The sequence below is a fragment of the Pituophis catenifer genome, unplaced genomic scaffold (assembly GCF_029215685.1).
Source record: "Pituophis catenifer annectens isolate HBS135680 unplaced genomic scaffold, rPitCat1.0.hap2 SCAF_2, whole genome shotgun sequence".
Lineage (NCBI taxonomy): Eukaryota > Metazoa > Chordata > Lepidosauria > Squamata > Colubridae > Pituophis > Pituophis catenifer.
Genome location: NW_027256882.1, coordinates 206,422,370 through 206,447,640, shown reverse-complemented (window position 1 = coordinate 206,447,640; position 25,271 = coordinate 206,422,370). Strand labels below are relative to the sequence as shown.

The 25,271-nt window shown below is 43.9% G+C and overlaps 1 non-coding gene across 1 annotated transcript; it reads right to left on the bottom strand.

Annotated features, from left to right (window-relative positions):
* Nucleotides 1-24,296: 24,296 nt before the first annotated feature.
* LOC139313517 (U6 spliceosomal RNA) lies at nucleotides 24,297-24,403 on the bottom strand. Its single transcript, XR_011600121.1, has one exon. It is a non-coding gene; the product is annotated as a U6 spliceosomal RNA (small nuclear RNA).
* Between the last annotated feature and the right edge of the window lie 868 nt (nucleotides 24,404-25,271).

The window sequence follows — 25,271 nt, the reverse complement described above, 5'->3', positions numbered from 1 at the left end:
CCCCTTTGCCTCTAGCGTCCCTCTGCTGCCCCTCTTGCTGCTTACTGCCCCCCTAAGGCATCCCACCCCCCCAGGAGGCGATAGCGCCCACGTTGGCAACCACTGGCTTAACTACTTAACAACCGGTTCTACCAAAGTAGAGTCCCACCACTGGCTCTACCCATTTATATTTGCAGGCACCGATCTACTCATTTGTTTTCTTTTAACACTGATCAGCTGTAGGGCGGCCCTTTGAAGCCCCGTGGCAGCTGCGAGGCCAATAAAATTATAAAACACCGGACCGTTCGTTAAATTGCTGGCTCGCCCACCCCTCGCCCAGTGGTGTGGAGGGGCGGGGCAAGGGGCAGGGCGAGCCAGCAATTTAACAAACGGTTCGGCCGAACTGCCTAGAACCAGCAGAATCCCACCACTGCATAACACCCTTCCCCTCCCAGAAGGCACTTAGTCTATACATTTGCATACAAAGTCACACAGGTGACCAGGGCGTGTCCGGACCCTGGTTGACCTGCACAGTTCAGTCTGATGCGTGGCGTCGAGCCTGTCGGAGGGAGCTTTTGTTTCTCCCGGCTCTGCCAATGGAACCTCCTGGATTACTTCAGGGGTGTTGATCTCCTCAGCTGGAGGTGGCGTCTCACTGGGGTGGCTCTGGATCCCAGGATTCTCAGATAAGTCTTCTGACCTTCTCTGGCTTGAGTTAGCTGTTGTGGGAAAAGTTTGGTAGTCAGGGCTTGGAGTTTCTGAGTACTCTTCTGGTTCCGTGGCCGACCTTTTTCTGAGTTGATCAATGTGCCTACGCCAGATCCTCCCATCTCCCACATCTACCATGTACAACTTTGGGCCCTTGATGTCAGAGATTGTCCTGGCTACCCATAGGGGACCACTTGCGTAGTTCCTTGCGAACACCGGTGTCCCTATCTGGAATTCCCTCAACTTCTGTTTGGCTCCCTTGAACCCGTCCGGGGAATAGTTGGGGTGTAATCGGTCTAGGGTACACCTAAGCTTTCTACCCATTAGAAATTCAGCGGGACTGCGCTCTGTGGTGGTACATGGGGTGGCGTGCTGGACTGCTAGGAATTTATCTATTTGGGCCTGCCAGTCCCCTGCATCCAGCTGCTGGAGTGCCTCTTTGGCCGTTCTCACGAATCTCTCAGCCAGGCTGTTACTGGCTGGATGAAAGGGTGCAGAAAGGGCACGCCTGATTCCTAGTTCTGCTAGATACCCCTCGAATTGGGTGGCCGTGAATTGTGGCCCGTTGTCTGATACAAGGGTATCGGGTAGCCCATGGTGGCGAAGAGTTTCCGAAGCACTCTGATTAACGCTTCAGAGGTCATGGATTGCATTAGGGCAATCTCGAGCCATTTGGAGTAGGCGTCAACGATTACCAGGAATGTTTGGCCGTGAAAGGGGCCTGCGAAGTCTATGTGGATTTTCGCCCAGGGCCCTTGGGGCCTCTCCCATTCCCTGACTGGTGCTGTTGGGGGATCTGGTCTGGATTCCTGACAGGGGTTACACTTCCCCACCCACTCGGTAATGTCATTATCCATCTGGGGCCACCAGACGTAGCTCCTGGCCAGCCGCTTCATCCTTATAATCCCGGGGTGCCCTTCATTCAACATTTTTAAAAAAATTTCCCTTAAACATAAGGGTACAATAAGGCGGTCACCCCACAACAAACAACCCCCTTGCATAGACAGTTCATTCTTCTTGTTTGAAAATGCTTTGAATTCCCCGCCCTCAGTCTTTGCTGGCCAACCCCTCGTGACCCAACTCATGACAGTTCTCAGCACGTGATCTTTAGCTAAGGCTCTTGCCACTTCGGTTGAAGTGAGAGGCCCCGAGTCCAAAACATCAATAAGGAGAACTGGTGCCTCCGGGGTTGGGTCCTCTAGGAGGTCCGGTAGCGGGCAGCGGCTGAGGGCTTTGGCGTGCCCCAAGCTCAGTCCCGGTCAGTGGACAAGTTGGTAGGAGTAAGCTGCCAGGAAAATGGTCCACCATGTCATGCGTGGAGACAAGGCAGTGGGGGTGGGCCAATCCCCAGCCAGGAGGCCCAAAAGTGGTCGATGGTCCGTGACTAGTTCGAAATTTAGCCCAAATAGGTATTCGTGGAATTTCTTGACCCCCGAGACGGCTGCGAGGGCCTCTCTGTCCAGCTGGCTGTAATTCTGTTCTGCGCTGGACAGGGTTCATGAGTAGTATGCGATGGGTGCCTCTAGGCCATTCAGCAGTCTATGGCTCAAGACGGCTCCCATGCTGAAAGGGGTTGTGTCGCAGACTAGAACAAGCGGTAGTGTCGCATTGTATTGAATTAAGAAACTGTCCACAGACAAAAGTACTTTCACTGCGTTGAAGGCGGCAGCTTCAACCTTCCCCCAGACCAAGGTGCATTCTTGGCCAATAACCGGTGTAGGGGTTCAGCGACCGTTGCCTTGTCTCTTAAAAATATGGCGTAAAAGTTAAGGAGACCCAAGAAAGCTTGTAGCTCCGATTTGTTTTTTGGTGTGGGCACGTTTTGGATAGCCCTTATCTTGCTCTCGGTAGGGTGTATGCCCATTCCATCCACCTGGTATCCCAGAAACTCCACAGAGGGTACTGCAATCATGCATTTGTTCCTTTTTACGCGGAGGCCAGCATCCCTGAATTTCTCCAACATAAGTCTGAGTCTGTCCCCTAGTTGTTTCTCATCTGTTGCGCTAATGAGGACATCATCAAAATAAGGCACCATTCCTGGCAGTCCTTGTAACAGACACTCCATGGTACCTTGGAATAGTCCGGGGCTATGCTGACTCCAAACTGAAGCCTGGTACATTTGAAGGCACCTTTGTGAGTTACTATGGTCTGTGCCTCCACGGTAGTGCCATCTACCGGTAGTTGCTGGTAATGTGCCTTAAGCGAGGCTTTCAGCACTTTTCACAATACAGTCTGAACCGGAGTCGGTTCCAAAAGTGATTCAGCCATGTCAGAGACCTCCGGTCCGCAGTGGCTCAGGAAGAGGGCTCTATTCCGGTTTACGGGGAGGCCCTGCGTGTCGCTGGCTTCCAGGGAACACTCGAACCAAGTCATGTACAACCCCCACTTCTCTCTGGCTGGATCGAAAGGCTTTGGCGGTACATACACAGACATCGTGGTAGTCCTGCTATGTACGGGGCTTGTCAGCCTGGCTGAATCCGCTGTTGTTAGCTCTTTTCACGCTTGCTTCTCATTGCCTCAAACCCACCTTCGTCGCCAATGTTGAGTCGTGGGAATGAAGAGGCAGGAGCAAGGTAGTGCCTGACAACAGCTCTTTAATTTAGAGTGAGACTTCAGCTGGAGGTACAGTCAAACAGCTCCCTTTATATACCTTGATGGGCCGGGAGCTGACCAATCACAAATGACCTATTGTTGTTTAAACTTCCCGCCAAAATTATATACATAACACACACAGTATAATTTTGCTAGGTTTTTAGTTTCCTCTTAATACGTTCTACTAAAACAACAGCTTAATGAAGGCGGGAAAGAGCTAAAGACATTAGCTCTTCATTTAATTATCTCATCATATTAAATGACCTCTTAGACTTTCCTTTTTATTGTGCCTTTCTCTGTTTTGCAGGACATTATGGTAAAACAGTTGCAGCTCAGTCGTCAGATGCAGTGGATTTACCCAGTGAATGGACTTTTTGAGAAGAATTGTGGAAATGGCAAGTAGCATGTTTTCCATAATTGGTTAGTGAGAGACCTATTGAACTCTTGCTCTTGCTGTTCTGATCATATGGCAATAGGAACAGCAGATTACACTGATTAAAATAATAGGTCTGGTGTCTCTTAAAAATCTAACATCTCTTCTGTATTTATGCATTCCCTGTCTGTTCAGCCTCCGGAAACAGGAGGATTCATTCTTGTGTTATTGTATTTCGTTTTGACAACACATCCTTAGTATAGAATGTTTGAGTAGGTCGGTTACTGTGGTCCATGGCCTAGAAGAGTGCTTGAGTGGCAGCTGAGATATGGGAAACTTGAAAAATGCTGACAACTTGGAAGTTATCACTAGATGATCAGTACAACTTTATTTATTTCAATGTATATAGCCACCCATATGACATATGACTTTGGGCAGTAAGCAATAATTAAAATTAATCATTGAAATATTATCGGCATCATTAACAACCAAAAAACGGATCACACCAGAGGAAGCTCACATACCACATGCACTGGGAAACATCCTGTCCCAAGAGGAGGGGAAAAAGCCACGTTTTAATGCGTGGGGTGGGGGGGTGTAGAGATCAGGAAATGGAAGAAGATACATACCACATTGCTTTAGTAAGAGCATATTTTGGAATATTATCTCCAGTTTTGGCCACCGCAACACAACAGAGATGCTGAGACTATAGAAAGGGTGCAGAGAAGAACAATCAAGATGATTAGGGGGCTGGAGACTAAAACATATGATGAAGGGTTGCAGGAACTAGCTATATCTAACAAAGATAAAGACTATGGATGACATGATAGCAGTCTTCCAACATCTGAGGGGCTGTCATAGAGAAGTGGCTGTAACAGGTGGAAAGTTATGAGGGAGAGAATCAACCCAGAACTAAGGAGAAATTTCCTGATAGGAAGAACAATTAACCACTGGAACGGGTTGTCTGCAGAATTTATGGCTGTTCTATCAGTGAAGTTTTAAAGAAGAGATTGGACAGCCATTTGTCTGAAATGGTACATGGTCTCCTGCTTGACTTTTTCTCCTACTGCCAGTTTCATGGCTGCTGATATGGCCACACTTACTTTGAAAAGCCTCCTGACAGCCATGACCAACTTAACTGTTCCTGTTGGTACTGCCATATTCACCGCCTGACAGAAGACTAGGCAGCTCTGCACTGGCTCCAGAACCCACTGCACTCCAGCACAGTTCACTAGTTTAGGAGAACTGACCAGAGGGCGTCCATCCCTCCCCAACAGAAAACACTTTGTCTTTCTTACCCATGGACTGGAAGAAACGCTGGCCTTGGAAGCCACTGCATCCTGGTCCCAGCTTCCCTCCGACTCCTCATCCAGAAGGTCAGCAAGGGAGTTCACTTCCTCCAAACTGCTGATCCTGGAGCCCACCAGGAATATCATGGAGTCTTCAAATGACACTATGGTTGCTAAATCCTAAACTTCCTGAATCTCAATCAGATAGTTAAAGCCAACAGCAGGAGGGCCTTTGGAAACCTTAAGCTGAGGAGGCTATATTGCACAATTTCTCCCCTTCCTCATCAGGACTTATGGCGTGGCCTCCATTGTCCCCATTGCCAAAACCTGCTTACCTCTGAGGAACGTGTTTTCTCCCCATTTAGGACAGAGCTCCTCTTCCACGGCTTTGTCTTCCAAGTTTTCAGTCCAGAGCAAAAAGGTGAAATAAAGTAAATGAAAGCCCCTTGTGAACGAGTAGGGGGTCTTCCCCCTCTGAGGTGCTACCTACCTTGATGGACAGGGACTCTCCACATCTCTCAGGCTCTCTAACGGAAGGGATTCTTTCAATGGATCCTGAAATAAAAATGCAAAGATTCTGTCTGTTGGCATATCAGCAAATCAATAGAGACAGGGCTTCTGCCATTAGAGTGGTGAGATGCAGACTAAACCATATGAAGTTGCAGGGTTTGGGTCTGGCTAGTCTAAAGCAAAGAAGAATTAGGGGTGACATGATAGCAGTATTTCAGCATTTGAGAGGCTGCCACAAAGAAGAAGGGCTCAAATTATTCTCCAAAGCACCAGAGTGCAGGACAAGAAATAGTTGGAAACTAATCAAAGGAAGAAGCAATCTGAAATTAAGGAGAAGCTTCCTAACGGTGAGGCCAACTAACCAGTGGAAGAGTTTGCCTCCAGGAATTGTGGACTCCCCATCACTGGAGGTTTTTAAGAAGAGACTGGACAGTCACTTGTCTGAAATGGTATAGGTTCTCCTGCTTCAGCAGGGGGCTGGACTAGAAGACCTCCAAGGTCCCTTCCACCTCTTTTTCTATTCTAGGAAAGGCCACCTGGAGCAGGCAGAAGCAAGCAGGATGCTTCCTGGTGACAACTTTCTCCTGATGCTTCAAAGTTTGACTGAACTGGGATCTTGGCTGAACTGGGATTATCGACTTTTGCAAAGCCTTTAAACTCCTAGGTGGAGACTGGCAGCAGCTCAAAAATTCTTATTGCACAGAACCGGTTGGTGTCATGGCAAGAACAGTTGGAAATATCGGTGGTCTGCGAGCTCCATGAAAACCAGCCGGTATCTGCTTGTTGGTGTTTAATGGACTTGTCGCTGTTGTCGCTGTTTAATGGACTTGGAGCAGGAGAGCCATCTACTGGAGGAAGAAGATTACTGCAGCGTGGGAAAGTGAGAATTGTTTAAGATATACAAAGAAAAGGAGTGAAAATAAATAACACCTGGAAGGCCACTTGACCTTGATTCTATCTCAGTAGGCAATTTGGCGATTTTAAAGAAGAGATTGGACAGCCATTTGTCTGAAATGGTACAGGGTCTCCTGCTTGAGCAGGGGGTTGGGCTAGAAGACCTCCAAGGTCCCTTCCAACTCTGTTATTCTGTTAAATTCCGCTTCTAGGTGACTGTTATGGCCTCTGATCAATGTCTATTCAGGGTTTTACCTTCCAGTCTATTCTTATATGGTAAATATAGAACCTTTCGGGGGGGCGTTATTTCAACAGATGGGTTTATGATTCCTAATAGAGAAGGTCAGACTGACTGACCATCAGACAGAGGAATTAAACATGATTTTCCTTCCCATTTAAATAAATATATAAATAAATAACTTTATTGCCGTTGTACGTGTATTCAAAGTATACCCATACAACGAAATTCAGTTAACACCCAAAGACCTGGTCCAACACACATAACAATCCCCAAACAGACTCCCACGCACCACAATTCTCCACCCCTAAACCACCCAAACATCCACCCAACGGACCAAGTAATACTCTCCAACAGCTCACTGATGGTGGACCTTTAGTTCAGGGGTCTCCAACCTTGGCTCCTTTAAGCCTGGAGGACGTCAACTCCCAGAATTCCCCAGCCAGTTTTGCTGGCTGGGGAATTCTGGGAGTTGATGTCCTCCAGACTTAAAGGAGCCAAGGTTGGAGACCCCTGGTTGAGTGCAATTATAGCTCTGGGATAAAAACTATTCAGAAAACATGTGGTCCGAGTTTTAATTGTTCTGTATCTTCTGCCAGAAGGCAACAGTCCAAAAAGGTTGTAAGCAGGATGGGAAGAGTCTCTGAGAATGTTGTGCAACTTTCTCAAACAGCAAGATTCGAAGATGTCGTCCAGGGCTGGTAGCTGGAGTCCAATGATATTCTGGGCAGTTTTAATGATTCCCTGTAGAGCTTTTTTGTCCGCTACAGAGCTGCTCCCATACAATGCAAGAATGGGAGGATACCCTCCCATTCTTGTCAAGATACCCTCAATGGTGCTGCGATAGTAGGACCGAAGTAGATGCTGAGATAGATTTATCTTCCTGAACATTCTCAGGAAGTACAGCCTCTTCTGTGCCTTCTTCACAAGCATGTTAGCATTCATAGTCCATGAGAGGTCCTGTGCTTAATATCAGAGTAGAGGAATGGTGAGATCCCATCCTTACTGACTGTGGCCTACCTGTCAGAAAATCCCTTATCCACAAACAAATCCTCTGATTTATACCCAAATTGGACATTTTAAAAAACAACCTGTTGGGTAAAATGGTGTTAAAGGCAGAGCTATAATCCACAAATAACAGTCTCGCATATGTCCCCTGTTGTTCCAAGGGATTCAATACAGTATGGACAACAAGAGACACAGACATTTAGATGGTGATACTGAGGAACAAAGAAGAGGGAGACAATTTTGAGTTTCTGAGAAACTATTGTGAGTAAAGCAGAGAATGAACTTTTGTGCTACTCTTATATTCTCAATTCTTAGTAAACTTGAATCAACTTTTCCTTTTCAATTGAAAATGTACCAATGAACAAGGTTCCTGAGAGGACAATATCCAAGCAAGGTATGCTACGTCACCATTCACTTGTTGTAAAATTTTTTGTTTACAGTTGAATTGAAATCGCCATGCATAGAAATTCTTTGTGCCAGTTATTTTTTTAAAAAAAGTTTTTTATTTTTATTTCTCATAAACACATTTATATGTACAATCACCTTATTTTTTAACTTTAACTTTTAATTTTTACTTTTTACTTTTTCGGGGCTGCTCTTTTACCCTTTACTTTTATTCCAACCTCTCTTCTTCTCCTCCCCTTCTCTTCCTTCCTCCTTCTTCTCCTCCTCCTTCTTTCTTCCTCTCCTTCGCTTTCCTACTCCCCCTTCCCTTCCCCCACTCCTCTCTTCGTTCCCCCTGGTTGTGTAAAGAAGCAAAACATTATTGGGTAAAAATACAAACATGATTAGAGGGAATGTTGCAGAAACATATAGAGTTAAAGCCAGAGATATTCTTACTGGGAATTTTACCAGAGAATTACAGTGAAGAAGATAGATATTTGATTATTCATATAATAACAGCGGCTAGAATTGTATTTACACAAAATTGGAAAACAGATAAAATCCCGTCGGAAGGAGAAATTATACAGAAAATTTTCAAATGTTCGTGCCAGGTTAAGACATGCACTTTCCCTGCCATTTTAGTTGTCTCATTTGTTTATCTTATTATATATGCTGGTGTATGTATTGTAGCAACAACTTAGCATTACTTGCATGAAATTATAGCCTATGAGACACTGTAACCTGAGTACTGGTCTGTGAAATTCCTTTTTTGTTGCTATTTTTCTTTCATATAGGCCCAATAATCAGGATGCAAGTCATGAGAATATAAACAGTATTTATTTCTTTGTTTCTGTTACAGGTGGACATCAGGCAAGGCAAGAAAACAGTCCAGGACATCAGTATATATATACAGTAGGAGGAATCAAAGGTAAGGAGGAGTTAGTGGGATGGACAATTGATGTATTAATGATTAACCCTTACATGGCTTTAAGTATGTACATATAGTTAGGTATTTTCCATGTGTAACAAATCCCCCTCTAAAATACCTAACGGTTATCAATATTACAATTTATATACATATATTCAATTTCGAAGTTAGATAAGCGTGTTGTTTAACTGGTAAATGTTTTGTTAAAATGTCTGCAACTTGTTCACTTGTATCACAATGAATAGCTTTAATAAATCCTATGTTAGATAGCTGTCTGACATGTTTATATTTAATATCTATATGGCGTGACCTCTGGCCTATTGCTTCAGAAGTTGAAATTTCTATGGCAGCTTTATTGTCTTCATGGATGGTTTTGGGATAATTGGGTTCAGACCAGATGTTAGATAGCAGATCGTCAAACCACGTTAAATTATTGGCCGCTTTTGATAGACAAATATATTCAGCTTCAGCTGTGGAGGTTGCAATTAAATTTTGTTTGCCAGTGTACCAATATACGGGACAATTGTTCATAAGAAAGACATAACCAGACGTGCTTTTTCTACTCTTTGAATCTCCGGCCCAATCCACATCAGCATAGCATGACAGAATAGGTTTTTCTGAATGTACAGGTTCTAAGTATAAACAAACATCAGTGGTGAATTTTAGATATCTAAGGACCCTTTTTACCCCTTCCCAATGATATGTATTAGGATTGCTTACGTGTCTGGACAGAAGGTTAACAGCAAAAGTGATATCAGGCCTAGTCCAATTAGAAATATATAGTAATGAACCGATGACTGATCTGTACAAAGTATTGTCTTTAAATGGATCACCTTCGTTATTCATGTTCTTTATAAAATCAGTTTGCATGGGAGACTCACATGATTTCGAATTAATCATATTGCATTTTTGTAAAAGCTCTAATATTTTTTCTTTTTGAGATAATTTGAATCCCCCTTTGGTCTTGTCAATTTGAACACCTAAATATTTATTTACTTTTCCCAAGGTTTTCAACGTAAAATGTTTGCCCAATTTTTCAGCGAATTCATGACAGTCATGTTTTTGTTGCCCAAAGTATAGAATGTCATCAACATATATGAGTACATACTCTATGGAATTTTCTCTTTTTTGATAAAAAAGCATAAATCTGCGGATGTGGCTGAAAAACCCATTTCTCTAAGTATCTTTGCCAAACACTCATACCACCTCTTTCTGGATTGCTTTAATCCATACAAGTTTTTGTTTAATGACCAAGTTTCTCCTTTCTGTATATTATTTCCGGGCGGTGCCTTCACATATATTTCTTTGTCGAGGTCAGCATGTAAATAAGCAGTTTGTACGTCCAACTGGTACACATCTAAATTCAGAATGAATGCCATTGTTAGTGCGCTTTTAACACTTTCTGACCTTACTGTGGGAGAGTACGTATCTACATAATCATCAGGCAACTGTTGCGCGAACCCTTGAGCCACAAATCTAGCTTTGTATAAGAGTTCATTATTTTCTAGCTCCTTAATTTCGAATATCCATTTTGTTCCTATGGGGGTTTTACCTGCAGGTGGTTTTGCATGTGTATATACATTTAATTGCTTTAAGCTATCCATCTCCCTTTCCATTGCTTGTTCCCACTTGATCTTCTCCTCTTGTGGTAATTTTAGTATTTCCTCATGTGTACTGGGTGTTTTATTGTATGCATTGATGGATAGTATGTAATCCTCTAATCTGTTTGGTACTGTGTTTCTGTTGGATCTGATGGGTCTATTTGGAGGTGCCTCAGCATCATGCATATACCTTGCTTCTTTTTTAGTTAGTGTATCTACTTGTATGTTGGGATGATTCTTATTCCATTCTCTATTTGATATCTCCTGGTGTCTGGGTTTGCTAATTTGTCGTGTTTTGGATTCGGTTGCGTATGGTATGTGTTTTCTATGAGTGTCTATTGTGTTTTCAACTTCAGGGTATAATTCATTTAGATGTATTTTGGACCAATTTGCGTGCTCGTGGAATACAGCCGTTCTAGATATTATGAATTTATTGTTTTTCTCTATAAATTGATACCCTTTGGTCCCTGAGTCATATCCCATGAATTTTAATCTTTTTGATACCTTTTCTCTTTTGTGTCTTAATTGTTTTGGAACATAGACATCAGCAGTGACACCAAATATATGTAGATGGCCAATTTTAGGTTTTCTACCATACATGACTTCGTAAGGTGTTTTGCCAATTACGCTAGACCATAGTCTATTTATGGTATAATTTGAATATGTAAGTGCTTCGGCCAAAAAAATTTTTCCTGGTCCAGCATCATCTAACACACATCTAACCATGGTTTGTAATAAACCGTTTTTGCATTCTGAGACTCCATTCTGGAATACAGAAAAAGGTGAAGTTTTGAAATGAAGTATTCCCTGCATTCTTAGCCAATTGGAAAATACTTTTGACAAAAAGGTCGGGGAGTTGGTAGGGAACATTTTCGCAATTCTGGCTGGTGGGAGGTGCCATCTATAAAACATTTTTATCTGGTTTTCCTTGTATGCCATCGCAATTGTTAGTTTCGTGTTTGTTTTCCACATCCTCTCCCACTTCTCTAATTCTATCACATGGTTAAAGTTTTGTGCCCATTTGATCATCGTGTCTTTCGCCGTTTCCTCTTCCATTTTATACTGAATTAGAAACTTGTATAGTCTACATATTAGTTTTCAATCATTCCCTAGTATAATTTTATCTAATTCTGTTTCTTCTAGTCGAACTTGGTCTTTTTTTAAATCCTCTGTGTAATTTGAGTTTATCTGCAGATATGTCCACCATTGCACTTTTCTTCCTAAGTCCTGTTCCAATTCGTTTCTAGTTTTTAATATTCCCCTCTTAGTTATTATGTCTCTATACCTAGTTAATTTTGTCCAGTCTACTAAATTTGGATATGTTAAAGTTTCCTCTGGGGAAATCCAAGACGGGATTTGTATATAATGCTGTTTTTTAATTTTATTCCAAATTATTAGTAAAGAATGCCTAATTGTATGTCTTCTAAAGTATCCATAAATATTTTGTTTTCCTCCCCACAAATATGAGTGCCACCCTATAGTTAGATCATGTCCTTCTAATGTTAGCAGCCTTTTATTTTCCAATTCCATCCACTCCTTTATCCAAACTAATCCTGCTGTTTGATAATAGGTCTCCCAATCTGGGAGGGCGGCTTCTCCTCTCTCTCTCTGGTATCTTGTAATACTTTTAACCTAATTCTAGGCTTCTTTCCTTGCCAAATAAATTTTGTAGTTAATCTACTTAATAAGTCGAAAAAATTGTTCCCCATTTTTATCAGAATAGTCTGGAAGAGGAATATTCCTCTTTGCTATTTGAAAGCCTTTTGTCATATCCTGATTAACCAATGCCTTTGCGGTCTGTGTTGAATAAATTTTCCCAATCATTTGTCCAACTTTTTGTCCATAGTCCAATTTCTGTATTAATTGTGTCATGAAGTTCCAGTTCAAATTGTCAAAGGCCTTTTGCGCATCAAGGAAAACCAGTGAAAATTGTTTCTCTGCGTGTACCTCATAATACTCTAATATATCTACTATCATCCGTGTATTATTTTTGATTTGCCGTCCTGGGAGAAAACCACTTTGGTCCAAATGTATGTGTTTGTTCAGAATCACTCTTAGTCTATCCGCAATAATTGACATAAATAATTTATAATCGGAATTCAGTAGAGAGATAGGTCTGTAATTTTGTATTAGTTGTGGATCTGAATCCTCCTTATGAATCAATGTAATTAGAGCTTCTGACCAGGATTGGGGTGTTTTTGTCCCTTGCAATACCTCATTAAATATTTCTAACATAAGTTCTCCAGTCTGTTCTATCATATTTTTATATAGTTCTATCGGTAATCCATCGGGGCCTGGGGATTTATTATTTTTTTGTTTTTTTCATTGCCGTTCCAAATTTGGTTTCGGAGATTGGTCTATTCAATGTTTCTTTCTGTTCCTCTGGGCAGCTGACTCATCTTTATGAGGGTTGCAGTCTCCCAGGGTCATGTGATCGGCTTTTGCGTCTTTCTGGCAAGCAAAAGTAATGGAGAAGGCAGATTCTCATAACAACTGGGCTACTTCAATCAATCCATCAATCAACCAGAATAGAGCTGGAAGAGATCTTGGAGGTCTTCTAGTCCAGCCCCCTACTCAAGTAAGATATCCTATAGCAGTGATGGCGAACCTTTTTGCCATCATGTCCCAAAAGTGGGGGGAGTGTGGAGGGGTTGCGCATGTGTGTGCCATCAGTCACATTTTAATGCGCCCCATCCCCACGCCTGCGTGCACGACCCCCCCTGTATTCCGCCCTCTTTTGGCATGGTGGGCCCTCCCAGGGCTGCAGAGATTTCTAGGAGCCTGGGGAGGGCAAAAACGGCCTTCCCCACCCTCCCGGAGGTCCCATTTCTCAACTTCCGTTGAATCAGAAAATGAAGTTTTTCAACCTCCCCAGGCTCCAAAGCCTTCTAGGAACCTGGGGAGGTAGAAAATGGCCTTCCCTAAGGTCTGAAAATCAGCTGGCTGGTGTGCGCATGCGCACTGGGGCTAAGCTAGGGCAACGCTGGCATGCCCAAGATATGGTTCCATGTGCCACCTGTGGCACGCGTGCCATAGGTTCGCCATCACGCTCCTATAGCATGTCCAATTGTATATGGTAACAGTACTATTACACTGTATCTCATACAGCAGTGAAAAATAAATGTAGCTAGAAAAAACTAGGGACAAAGACGCTTGGTGAAATTCTGCATTTAATCAAAAGTTCACCCTGTCCCTAAGAAAAGTGTAATGACAATAGGTCTAAAAATAAATTACTGTATATAAAGCATTTTTCTAGTTTTATTGTATACCTGTTGTACATTTCTTTATCATTCTATCCACCGAATGCTAAAGGAAAATAATCGTGGTCAAGGAACAACTTTATTTAACTGTTGCTTTTATTTTTTAGCACTTAACAATATAGATAAAAAGATAATAAATTGAAAAATCTCAGAACTAACAACAACAATAATGATACTAATAATGATAACAAGAAAAAACAACAAAAAGACATCCATTCCAGGGGAAAGCAGCTCCATGCAGGGCTTTTTAGGTGGGGGTGATTCTGCCCTCCATCTCCATACCTATTAAGTAAGTATTATCAGACCCAAACTGTTTGAAACAAACAGACTTTATTAGAACAGATGAGAATTAACTCATTCTCAGGGTAGTCCAAACTAATTCAAGACAAATTCTTCATAACACAATTCTTCAGCCTTATCACCAACCATGGTCTTATTAGGCAACCTGCCAAAGGCTTTTCTTGGCAAAAGTTCAGAAGCAGAAGATGGCGACAAGAAATATATGCAGCAAGACAAGAAACAAATCTATCAATGTTGTTTTTTGACAAAGAGCCTAAGAGCCGTTGCTGGTCTTTTAAGCCTTATGGGAGAGGCCAATCATCTCTTGGCCCTACTCCCGAGTCATCCTTTTTGCTTTAGCTGCTCGTGCCTTCTTGCAGCTCTTCTCATGCATGCACTAGGAACGGCTTTTCTTGTTCCTCTGCCTCTCTGCTGTCAGCCTCTGGAGCAGCGGTTCTCAACCTGGGGTTCGTGACCCCTTTGGGGGTCGAACGGCCATTTCACAGGGGTCACCAAAGCCCTCTCTCGGTCCCCCCACGCCTTCACTCACCCTCACCCTCTGCCTCTGTTGGATCGCCGGTCGCCGGTCGCTTACCCCGCCCACTCCCAATCTATTGCTGCCTCCTGAGTCCCAGCTAATGGCTAGAGGGAAAAAAACGGTTTGAATTCTTGCCGCGGGGCTTCAAAGGGCCGCCCTACAGCTGATCAGTGTTAAAAGAAAACAAATGAGTAGACCGCTGCCTGGAAAAATAGAAAAAACAGCCCCTTTCAGCTTCAGCATAGGTTAATTACCATAAGTTGATTTGATCAGCCTCCCGACTCCCAGCTGATTTGCTCTCAGCTGTTTTGCGGAGGGCTCTGTTGCTAGCTAGCTGCCAAGAGGTAAATTGCTGGAGCATATTATTTTTCCCCTAGTTATGCTGAAAAAGCAAAACTGAAAGTAAAACAGGGTCTTTGCTGCAACGTGACAAAATGAGGCAGAGAGAGATTTCTTTTTCTTTTTCCTCACCAAAAAAGGGAGGTGCAAAACTGCAAACAATGGGAAATTTAGGGCAAAAGAGGAGGTTCAAGATTTTAAAACACAAAAGAAAAAAAGCTCTATTTAACTAGGGAATTGTAATAATTGAGATACTATTAATTGCATATTGTGTTGAAAGCAGAAATGGTTAAGTTGTGGTTTGGAGGAATATATGGGGGAAATTATTGGGTTTATTATTATTGGTAAATATAATTAATTGATTTGTAAGAAATTGGATTGCATGGAAATAATTGGAATATACATTAATCAATATGTTCATATTGATTAATATACAAAAAAGATAGTTATATAACTAATTGATTTATATTAAAATGTTGAATTTGTATTAAACAACTGTATTACATAATTACATAATTAACCAATGTGAGGATGGATATAAAAATAGATGACAATGCGAAGGGGTATAATATAGAATAGAAGGGAAAAATTGAATTTGATTAAGATTAGAGATGAGGATGAAGGGTAATATTGGTTTTTTAAAAAATAGATGAGGAATAAATATGGCAAAAAGGAAATAGAGAAATTGTAAATTTAATTGAAATGACTAAACACTAAACACCGGCCAAATACTTTGTTCAAAGAAAATACATTGTATGTTTGTATTTGTGTTTCTAATTATTGCTATTTATTCATATTTGTTCTCTTTTATTCTTTAAAGTTTAACAATTCATTCTTTATCTTAATATCTTTATATTTGTTTGGGGTTGGTTTTCTTCCCTTTCACCTTTTTTATTGTACAGCAATCTTTCTCCTCAAACCTACCACCTCTCTCCTTTCTTTCCTTCTTACTTTCTCTTCCCCCCTTCTTCTCCTCCCTACTTCCTCTTCCTTTCTCCTTCCCCTCCTCTCTTCCTCCCTCTCTTACCCTCACTCCTACTCTAATTTCCCTTCCCTTCCTTCATTCCTCTGTATTGCTGTATCCTTTTATGCATATGGACTATTCAGAGGGCTAAAAAAGTTATTTTTGACTGGTCCTCGCACTTTTGACCAGTCCTCGAACTTACGACTGTCCTCACATTTTACATTTTTGCCCTATCTTGTCATCATGGTGAAGAGAAGCAGTTGTGAAATGAGTGACATGGTTGTTAAGAATGCCACAATGGGCATAAATGATGACCAGTCATAAGTGTGAAGTCCGGTCAAAAGTGCGAGGACCTGTCAGAAATCACTTTTTTCAGCCCTCTGGGTAGTCCTTTTGTGCACATGGACTACTCAGAGGGCTGAAAAAGTTATTTTTGACTGGTCCTCGCACTTTTGACCAGTTTTCGAACTTACGACTGTCCTCACATTTTATGTTTTTGCCCTATCTTGTCATCATGGTGAAGAGAAGCAGTGGTGAAATGAGTGACATGGTTGTTAAGAATGCTGCACGGGCATAAATGTGAGGATGGTCATAAGTGTGAGGACCAGTCAAAAGTGCGAGGACCTGTCAGAAATAACTTTTTTCAGCCCTCTGGGTAGTCCTTTTGTGCACATGGACTACTCAGAGGGCTGAAAAAGTTATTTTTGACTGGTCCTCACACTTTTGACCAGTCCTCGAACTTACGACTGTCCTCACATTTTACATTTTTGCCCTATCTTGTCATCATGGTGAAGAGAAGCAGTTGTGAAATGAGTGACATGGTTGTTAAGAATGCCACAATGGGCATAAATGATGACCAGTCATAAGTGCGAAGTCCGGTCAAAAGTGCGAGGACCTGTCAGAAATCACTTTTTTCAGCCCTCTGGGTAGTCCTTTTGTGCACATGGACTACTCAGAGGGCTGAAAAAGTTATTTTTGACTGGTCCTCGCACTTTTGACCAGTTTTCGAACTTATGACTGTCCTCACATGTTTTTGCCCTATCTTGTCATCATGGTGAAGAGAAGCAGTGGTGAAATGAGTGACATGGTTGTTAAGAATGCTGCACGGGCATAAATGTGAGGATGGTCATAAGTGTGAGGACCAGTCAAAAGTGCGAGGACCTGTCAGAAATCACTTTTTTCAGCCCTCTGGGTAGTTCTTTTGTGCACATGGACTACTCAGAGGACTGAAAAAGTTATTTGGTCCTCACACTTTTGACCAGTTTTCGAACTTACGACTGTCCTCACATTATATGTTTTTGCCCTATCTTGTCACCATGGTGAAGAGAAGCAGTTGTGAAATGAGTGACATGGTTGTTAAGAATGCTACAATGGGCATAAATGATGACCAGTCATAAGTGCGAAGTCCGGCCAAAAGTGCGAGGACCTGTCAGAAATCACTTTTTTCAGCCCTCTGGGTAGTCTTTTTGTGCACATGGACTACTCAGAGGTCTGAAAAAGTTATTTTTGACTGGTCCTCACACTTTTGACCAGTCCTCGAATTTACGACTATCCTCATATTTTACACTTTTTGTCACCATGGTGAAGAGAAGCAGTTGTGAAATGAGTGACATGGTTGTTAAGAATGCTGCATGGGCATAAATGTGAGGATGGTCATAAGTGTGAGGACCAGTCAAAAGTGCAAGGACCTGTCAGAAATGACTTTTTTCAGCCCTCTGAGTAGTCCCTATACACATAGCAATGGCCACCCGGTCACATGACCAGCTAGCCACGCCCACCCAGTCACATGACCTCCAAGGCATGCCCACAAAATAAGCCACACCCACAGAACCGGTAGTAAAAAATTTTAGAACCCACCCCTGGTTGGGGGTCACCACAACATGAGGAACTGTATGAAAGGGTCCCGGCATTAGGAAGGTTGAGAACCACTGCTCTGGAGGCTCCGGAGTCCGCACATCACTCCCAGATGGCCATGGCCCCAGCTCTGCCTCTGACGCAGAGCCCTCATCTGGGCCTTCCCCAGCCTCCAGGACTGGCCCATGTTCTTCCTCAGCCTCCTCACTGTCCAACTCCGCTGCCAGTTCCGCAGGCTGCTGGCGGACCACAACACTATTGCTCACCGCAGGGCCATTCCCCCAGGTCTGACGATCCAGATGCAGCTGTGACTGGAAGAGGTCATGGACTGCTTTCACCAAGATAGGTGCATGCACAGACGTCGCATTCTCCCAAGTAAAGTCCTCCAGTCCATATCCCTTCCACTCAATTAGATACTTGAACCGTCCTTTTAGCCACCGGGAGTCCCGAATGCTGGCGACCTCATCCTCGGGTGGTTCATTTCTGTCATGTGGCACTGTGGCAATGGCTGGAACAGGCCTGAAGGGGCTCCCATTGCCGACCTGGCCTGTCGGCAGTGAACACAAGACGTGACATAAGCCTGGACATCGTGTCTCAATCGGGGCCACCAAAAGTGCAAGAAAGTAGATTCAGTGTCTTAAAGAGGCCAAAGTGCCCCGCCGCAGGATTATCATGGCACTGCGGCAAAATAAGTTCCCAGAGCGGCCCCACCAGCAGCTAGAGCCTGTCTCGGTACCGCAAGAGTTCCTCATGAAACGTCCATGGAGAGGCGGGCCCTACATCTTTCTTCCGTTGCTCCACGTAAGCATCATGCTGCTGAGCTTCCTGTATCTGAGCCCGTAAATCAACTGGTTCCTAAACCACGGAGAAAGACTCTACAGGCAACACTGTCTGGAGCAGAAGCGGGTCTTCGATGTGGGAATACTCCGGTTTCCGCAAGAGCGCATCTGCCCTTTGGTTGCGACCACTAAGGATGTACGTAATGCTGAAATTGAACCTTGCAAAGAAGAGGGACCACTGAATCTACCATTGGTTCAGTTTCTGGGCGGTCTGTAGTAACTATGCACTAGGGAAGAGGGTACCGCCAGATGCGCGAGCCTGTAGCAACACCGCAGCAACAGCAACACCCGATACATCTGCTGCTACCACAAACAAATGGTGGGGTCAAGATGCTTCAAGATAGGCTCCTTCATGAAGGCCTGTTTCAAGGCCTGGAATGCCTGTTGCTCGGGGGTACCCTACCGAAACGGGACTTTTTCTGCAGAAGCCGAGTGAGAGGCATGATCCTGGCAGCAAAGCTTGGGATAAAGGTCCGATAGTAGTTGGCGAACCCAAGGAGGCACTAGACAGTGGTCCTTCAGTCACCAAGGAGGTTGCCAACTACGCAAAGACTCCACCTTGCTCGGCTCCATGGCAATGCCCTCGGGAGAGATTCAATGCCCCAGGAGCTCAATGGTGGACTGGAAAAACTGGCATTTCTCCAGTTTAGCATACAGATGATGCTCCCGAAGATGTTGCAGGAGCAGGCGGAGGTGCTGTTGGTGGGTCTCCTGGGAAGGAGAATAGATGAGAATGTTGTCTAAATAAATTACGACAAACTTGTCCAAGAGGTCCCTAAAAATGTCATTCATGAAATGTTGGAAGATGGCAGGAGCATTGGTCAGCCCAAACGGCATGACCGTACAGTATACTCAAAATGTCCTTAAGGAGTGCCAAACGCCGTCTTCCATTCATCCTTGGGACGGATCCGGACAAGATTATAAGTTCCTCGCAAGTCCAATTTAGTGAAGACAGTAGCCTCCAGAAGTAGTTCCAAGAGTTCAGGAATAAGGGGCAGAGGATACTGGGTGCGCGCTATGATGGCGTTTTGCTTGCGGGAATTACAACAAAGCCGGAAGTCTCCAGTCTTCTTTTTCAGGAACAGGACCGGGGCAGACAATGGCGACGAGGGCCAGATAAAATCCTGAGCAAGATTTTTGTCCACAAAGTCCCGTAACACAACCAACTCAGGGTCCGACATCGAATACAAACGCCCCAATGGGAGTGGAGCATCCAGAATCAAATTAATGAGGCAGTTGTGGTGGGTGTGGTCCACACATTGCAGGCTCGGAAAAGAGATGAAGTTCTGGGAACAATAGATCTGCGGGTCTGGTTTCCTGAGCCAAGCCAAGCCCAAAACCACGAGAAAATGCAGGCCGGAGGTAAAATAAAACTGAATAGGGTCCTCATGAGACCCGATGGTCATGTGCAAGGGTTGAGTGGTGGCCGTAATAGGCCCAGACAGAAGCACCCGGCCAGAGTCTGCACATCACTCCCAGATGGTCCTCGCCCCATCTCTGCCTCCGACGCAGAGCCCTCATCCGGGCCTTCCCCAGCCTCCAGGACTGGCCCGTGTTCTTCCTCCGCCTCCTCACTGTCCGACTCGGCTGCCAGCTCCGCAGGTTGGTGGCGACCACAACAATACCCTCCGTTGCTGAAGCCGTCCTAGAGGCAGACAGAATAACAGAGTTGGAAGGGACCTTGAAGGTCTTCTTGTCCAACCCCCTGCTCATGAACACGTTCCCAGCATCACCGCTGTCTGTGCAGAAGGCAGTTCCTCCTCCTCCTCACTAACCAGCTGGGTGCTTTCCCCACCTGAAATCTCAGGGCTGCCCTGCTGCAGCTGTTGTTTCAGCCAAATCATTCTCAGCAGGCTACTCAGAGCCATTGACCAACTCACCTCCTGAGGTGGCTGGGGCTGGTTCCTCCTCCTCCAAGCTGACCTCTGGAGACGAATCTGAGGAAGCATCTGGGGGAGGAATCAAAGGCTATTATTAGGACCACTTTGCTCTTTTGGAGCTACTTGTAATTGCCCTCCACTCTTCCGATCTGAGGGGCTCATCTTCTAGCATCGTAGCCCTTTGATACTTTTCCTGGGTTTTTCTTACTAAGGATACTGGAGAGGGTTGCCATTTCCTTCTCCAGTGGACCATGTTGTGTCATCACCCTCGCCTATGACCTGTCTGACCTAAATGGCCCGGCACAGCATAGCTCATTGCTTCATTGAGCTTCGCAAGGCAAGGCATTGACCCGTGAGGAAGGTAAAATAGATACCTCTTCTCATTGAAGAAGGCGGTCCAGGGAGTCCAGGATGTCCTCTTCCAGGCTGCTGAGATCCTCCAGAGTGTCTTCCTCCTCCTCTGGAGAATCCTGTGAACGACAGTCATTCCTCTTTAGCCATCAGAGAAAAAAAAATCAGGATTCCTAAAAGAGGGCCTATTGAATGGGGATTACATTTCCCATTTAGGACACCAGTCCCTGCTACTTTGTGGCAAAGGAACCGATCCCACCAGACCACCCCAACCGAAAAGCCTTTGTCTTTCTTACCCATGGACTGGAAGAAGCCTCCGCATCCTGGTCCCAGCTATCCTCAGGTTCCTCCTCCAGAAGGTCAGCAAGGGAGTCGAGGTCCAAATCCCAGAGGCTGCTGGTCCTGGAGCCCGCCAGGACTGTCAGCGAATCCTGCAAATGATACCAGGGTTGCTAAATCCTCAACTTATCCTCAACCAATAAGATTCCTATGGCCCTATGGGCCAACAGCAAGAGAGCCTTTCCAAGCCTTAAGCTTAGAAGGATGTATAGCCCAATTTCTCCCACTTCCCATAGCCAAAATTTTCTTACCTCTGAAGATGTTTTATCCAGGTCAGGAGAGATCTCCCCCTGCACTGGTTGGTCTTGTGGTTCCTGAAATAAAAAGCCAAAGATGCCGTCTGTTGGGATATCAAGAAATCCACAGAGACAGGGCTTCTTCTTTTCACGTGGGCAGGATGTGTCCAGGCCTTACCAACTCAGTGCAGGTCTCCAAACTGGTGGACAGCCGCGGCCTCCAGTGCTCTTGCCTTTCCTCTCTGGGGGGAGAAAACAAAGGGGCCAAAGATCAAAAGTAGCCATGGCCCTTTTGCAAGAGTGGTCATGTGGAGGCTGTAAGAACCCTTGCAGGTGGCCTGCCAAGGGGCTTGGCCTGCCGGTGAAATTGCCCTGAGTCCTTCTTCCTTTAGCAGAAGCAGAGGCAAAGATGCCTCCCTTCTGCTAAAGGTTCACCCTCAAAAGTGTTACCTACCCTGAAAGACAGGCACTGTCTCCTCCTGCACCTCCCTCCTCCACGTCCGATGGATCCTGAAATAAGAATGCAAATATTCCGTCTATTGGCATGTTAACAAATGCACAGAGACAGAGCATCTGCCATTACCGTAGGGAGGAGCTACTCTGGCCTTACCGACTCAGTGCAGGTCTCCCAAATTGTAGTCAGCCGCGGTGTCCACTTCGGCATCCTCTCATTTCTGGGGAGAGAACGAAGGGCTTGAGTCATTCTTCTTTTAGTAAAAGTGCAGGCAGAGGGTAGAGATGCCTCCCCTCTGCAAACCTTTCTTCTAGCCCTTCTCCTCAGAATCCCTCAGCTGAGAACACTAACCTCCTGGAAATGAGAGCTGGCCGGACATCTTCCTTCCTGGGACTCCGGGCGGTAGCAGGACCACCCATCACAACCTGCAAGTAACAATGGTTTCATTGAAGGTATGAAACAAGGGGGATCTTCTTCAGTTTCCTAGGCTGGCCAGGTTCCCCCCAAGTTCTTCCCTTCCCCCACCCAGTTTTGAAGTATGAACCCCCACTGCCCATGTTGCAGAAGCATCCTTACCCCAGGCAAGGAAGAGACGTCTCCATCAGACACATGGTGTGTCTCCCATTCTCCCTGCTGGTCATCCTGTGCCTCTTCGGTGCTGACCAAAAGAAGAAGAAGGCGCCATGTCAAAGAACATTCATCTAGCTGACCCTCTCCTTTCTCAACCTAGCCAGTCAGCCTGCCCATCTTTTGGCCCCTGAAGCCCCTTCTAGACAGGAAGCCATTTTGGGGAGAGCCTCTCACAGACTCTGCAGGCCATCAAGGTTGCCCCACCATACCCAGGGTTTAAGGAGAAGAGGGTGGTACCTGTCAGGAGGCACAGGAAGGTCTTCAATGTTGCTCTTCAGGCAACAGAAAAGGTGTGAACACCTTTTCCAGATGTTCTGTTAAGAGAAGAGAAATAGACACAGGTCAGTCAGAAGAGTTGATTTGCTCCCCCGCTGCCAGTTTCTTGGCAGCTGAGATGGCCACACTTACTCTGAAAAGCCTTCTCACAGCCATGACCAACTAGGTGCTCGTCCTATCACTGCACGAAGGGAGAATGAGCAGCTGTGCAGTGGCTACTGGTTTTTCAGGGCAACTCGTTCCCTCGGCAACCAGGTAAACAATAGCCATTTTTTATACCTACCCAAGGATGGCAGCTCAGCTGGATCTAGGAGTGGCCGGTGGCTGACTCCCTCGGTAGCCTTTGGCCTCTGGGTTTCCTGTGGGAAGTTGTCTGTTCACGAACAACAGAGAAGCACCATCATTGTGGCACAAAGCACAGAGGGAATCATGGCATCCTAGGGAGGAAGCGACTTTTAGTCCAAGTCCCTACCCAAGGGACTTGGCCATCTCAGATAAATGATTGCCAAATCTTTTTTTTTTTAAATTAAATTTTTATTAGAGTATAAATATTAAAAAAAATAACATGACATAAACACAACAAACATTTATACAACATATACAAAAAGAAATTATGTTTCCTTCTTAAGCATTGTTTCCAAGTGACATTCTGCTTGTTATATATTTCTTCCCCTCTTCTTAGTCTAATGACGTTTTCTATACCGGTAATATTTCCCCTCTAGATTTTTTGTTTATTTCTAATTTTTAACCAATTATACCATTTCTTTTGTTAACCTGTCCATTTCAGCGCATTTAGAATTTTTTCTATTAAATCTGTTTCGTTTGGCGTTTTTTCTTCTTTCCAATTTTTTGCATATATTATTCTTGCAGCTGTTAGTATGTGAATTGTGAGATATTTAATATCTTTAGGGTATGATTTATTAAAAATTCCTAGTGAAAACTTTTCTGGTTCTTTATCTATCTGTGTTTCTGTTATTTGTTCCAACCATTTTTTGATGTTAGACCAAAATTTCTTTGCTGCCTGGCATGTCCATCATAAATGATAGAAGGTCCCTTTGTCTTCTTACACTTCCAGCAGATCGGGCTATTTTTGGGCTGTATTTTTGCCAGTCTGGGTGGAGACCTATGTGCCACCTATAAAACATTTTCAGTTGGTCTTTCTTGTGAGTGATCTTTCAAATATGCCGAAATCTTCACCATTTCTGCCAAATTTGCTACTTTTAATGTCCATTCTTCAATAGTAGGCAAATCTTCCTTCTTCCAATATTGCGCCACCAAAAGTCTAGCTGCAGTTATTAAATTTAGTCTCTATAACCGTACAATCTGTGATTATACCCAACAAAAACAATTGTGGAGTAAACTTTATCTTCTTTTTAAGAATATTTTGGATAATCCACCATATTTTAATCCAAAATGCTTTAACCTTTTTACAAGTCCTCCATATATGACCGTAAGTGGCATCATCACAATCACATCTCCCACAATTAGGTTGTACATTCGGATACATACAAGCCAACTTTTTAGGATCTAAATGCCATCTATAAAACGTTTTAAAAAATATGGAACGCTTCACGAATTTGCGTGTCATCCTTGTGCAGGGGCCATGCTAATCTTCTCTGTATCGTTTCAATTTTAGTATATGTGCTGCCGAAGCGAGCACTGTATGTTTGACGTTTTGAGCCCATTTAATCATTGTTTCCTTGACTGTCTCTTCTTCCATTTTATAGCGTAAAAGATATTTGTAGATTCTGCTAATTAATTTCTTTTCTGAATCTAATATAATTTTGTCTATTTCTTGTTTTTGTTTATGAATTTCATACGTTTTTATGTGTTCTCTATATTTAGATTGTATTTGAGTATAAGTCCACCAATCTATTTCCCTATCTAAGTCTGTCTCCAATTGTTGTTTTGTCTTCAATTTACCTTGATAGTCAATTAAATCTTTATATCTAATTATTTTTGTCTTATCTGTTAGATTTGGGGGTCTAATTGATTCTACCGGTGATAACCGACTTGGTATTTTCATATAGTGTTTTTTTTTAATTTTAAGCCTAATTTGTAGTAATGAGTTTCTTATTGTATGTCTTTGGAAGTATGAATGTGTTTTATATCTTTCGTCCCACATAAAAGAGTGCCAGCCAGTTTGAAGTTCGTGTCCCTCAATTCCTCCTTATTTCCAGGGTTGCATCTCTCTCTGATGAGCTTCCACACGCTGCTGCGTGTCCTTCCCTCAGCTGCTTTGGAGGATCAACACCCTCTTCTCTGTGGCAGCCCTTCAAGTATTGGAAGACTGCCATCAGGTCTCCCCTTGGTCTTCTCTTGAAGAGGCCCCAGAAGCTCACTGGCTTCTCTGCTGGACCCCTTGGGCCATTTGACCTTCTTTTACCCATTGGGCAGCACAGCCTGGCATCTCTTGCTCATCTGTGAATGGGTCCCAATCCTGTCTGCTTAGAGGAAAACATCCTTTCTTTTTGCTAATATAGATTTTCAGATTTGTGAACTCTTTACACAGAGTGCCACTCAACCCA